This window comes from Euwallacea similis, chromosome 17 (assembly GCF_039881205.1).
Source record: "Euwallacea similis isolate ESF13 chromosome 17, ESF131.1, whole genome shotgun sequence".
NCBI classification, from domain to species: Eukaryota; Metazoa; Arthropoda; class Insecta; order Coleoptera; family Curculionidae; genus Euwallacea; species Euwallacea similis.
This window is the reverse complement of record NC_089625.1, coordinates 1,397,337-1,400,104: the sequence shown is the minus strand read 5'-3', so window position 1 is coordinate 1,400,104 and position 2,768 is coordinate 1,397,337. Positions and strand designations below refer to the sequence as shown.

Here is a 2,768-nt window from a genome sequence, read left to right as displayed (position 1 = left end):
TTTAAATTCTTGATAGCATCCCTTAGACTTGAATGCGGATTAGCATTAAAGTAATCTAAGATTACTTGGTTTGCTCGAGGCTTGCGATTACGTTGCTAGCTCGGTAATTTTACAATTGTCCCATAATGATCAAAATATCTGTTAATACTTGTAACCGTTACATGGTTAATATTGCACTCTGAATGTCGTGGATTGAATTATTCTGCTGCGTCACAAAAAGTACGCGTTCTATCACCAACTAATTTTATTATTTCCATTTTTTTTTGTGGTGAATACATTTTTCCAACTTTTTTACTTCTGTTAAATTGATGTTACGAACTGTAAACCAACAACTAGTGCCTGACAGCTGACAGCCATAACAAAATATTTTTTGTTTTTACAGCATACTTAATTTCTAGATACGGCATTATTACGTATTGCAGATTACAAGGAAATAAAAAGCAAAATAATGAATTAGAATTCTTTGTTTAATATTTAAAACATTTTATCATAATTGAAAGAACAAAATTGAAGAGTTGAACAACCTGTATTCTGGAGCAACGAAAATCTCTGAAATTAGTTTTATTGTTAAAATAATTTTTTTGCCACTTTTAAAACTTGTTTACATAAAAAACCTATTTTATTGATTTTCTAGAACACCCTGTATAGGAGAAAAGTAAAATCGGTAGACGTGGGATTTTAAGTCATTCTATTTGAGAATCTGTCTTCACCTTTCTGCTAAAAAAAAGCCCTAATAGTACTTTTTGAAATTTGACCCCATAAAAATGCACGTGGTTGGTCATGAGTATGGGCGAAAAGTCATCGTACCCATTAGACAAATGCAAGTTTTGAATACCTAATTAATAAAAAAAAAACGGCAAAATCGGCCAAGAAATAAAGATTATACAAAAGTGATAAATCTTTAATCCGGGCACACTGTATATATCATGTTCAAATATACGTTACAATAGGTCAGTGTGCGTCATGGAGGGGGTCAATTGAAGAATGTAAGTTATAAAAATAAAATTTCCGTTTTTTCTCAGTACTACTGCAATAGGTGTAACCCTTTATTTAAATTAACTTTTTTATTATCTTCATTCAGAAAGTGTTCCCTTAAATTGTGCTGCATATTTGCGAAACACCATGTATAAATTATAATTTTAAAATATGCATAACAGTTGTTTCTAAGTCTTGCATTTAATTTTTTACGTTAATTCTAATGCTCCAAGAGATATCACTGATGTTGAAACGTTTAGTCATCTTAAATAATCTTTGTTTATTACATGGTTTGCAACTTGTCTACCAAAGAAGTAGAGGACATAATAAACGACTGGGTTCGACAAATTGAAAAAATGGGTAAAAAATACTAGATACAACTATTTGAGAACTGTGGCGAAATGATAAGCTGCTCTAATCTTCGCCCACATTGCCAAATTTGGTTATCAAGCTTCATGCTCAATGAGTGAAGAATTATTGACCAAAATCTTAGAAAATACTACGAGCCACATAGGAAACCATTGCTGAAAGATTACGTTTAACATGACCTTAAAAAGCAAAACCGTATAGTGACATATAACGAAGAACGGTTGGTAATGGTACCTTATTGGCCCTTTGAAATTATAGTTCTACCTAAAAGATAAATCCAAAGGTTCACACGCATCGCCAAGGAGTAAAGCGCAGCTTTACCCAAAATAAAACCTTGCCAGTCTTGGTAGTGATATACGATAATCTCTTCAAATGCAATTTTCCTTATTCCATGAGGTGGCATGGGGCGTTTACTGGGCCTGTTTTAAAAGAGTATCGTCCGCAATGGACTTTTCGTGGACTCTATTTCTGTTCATTGCTTAGATCGCCTACTGTGAGGAAATTTATAGTTGGTTATGAATTGTTGGCCCAAGCTCAGCGAATTGTGACATCCGAAAAGGCTGCTGCCTTATTGAGGGAACAGGATGATAAACGATTCAAGTGATTCTTATTTTATAGTTCGATGGCCTTTCTGATGTTATAAATAAACTGAAATTAAATATTTAATGTCTTTCGCTTTCCGGCGATATTTATGTCCAACTTATCCAACGCAAACACAAACTATAGACCTATTACATTACCCCCGGAGTTCAATAAAGTTTTTGAACACATAATGAAAAACATACTCCTGGAACTGATCGGAAAACATATTCCAATATATCAATTCGGTATTAAATCGAATAACTCGACTATTCATCCACTATTGATTTCGACGATCCAAATGCAATTAATATACCTAACTAACGGAAAATCGGCAGGCATTTAACAGCGTCTGGCACAGTGGTCCACTATACAAATTATATACTGCGTGACATAGAAAAGAGAACACCCCGTAAAAATGGTTTAATTTAAATAATTTTTGGTATGCATGTTTGTTTATATGTATAGCAGAAACGATCAAAATTTCACTCATATTTATCTACGTATTTACGAGTTATTCGGAATTTTAGGTTTTTTTTAAATATAAAAATTGCAATAAAATATCAACAATACAACTGGAAAATAACATTTATTGGAGTGTAGTGTGCTTAGAAACTGCGTAGAGATATGCCTAGAACCAGAATAGAGCGAAATTTTCATCAATTGAGCGAGTTTGATAGGGGTCGAATAGTGGGTCTACGAGAGGCTGGTCTGTCATTTAGGGAAATCGCCACTAGATTGAACCGTAGTGTAAACACTATAGTGAGATGCTGTCAGGGATGGTTCGAAGAAGGGCAAACAGGCAGAAGAACAGGTACTGGACGACCTCGAAGAACTACAGAACG

The 2,768-nt window shown here is 33.9% G+C and overlaps 1 pseudogene; it reads left to right on the top strand.

Moving 5' to 3' along the window:
- The first annotated feature begins 1,262 nt into the window (after positions 1-1,262).
- On the top strand, positions 1,263-1,948 carry LOC136414290 (probable galactose-1-phosphate uridylyltransferase; annotated as a pseudogene).
- The last annotated feature ends 820 nt before the right edge of the window (positions 1,949-2,768 follow it).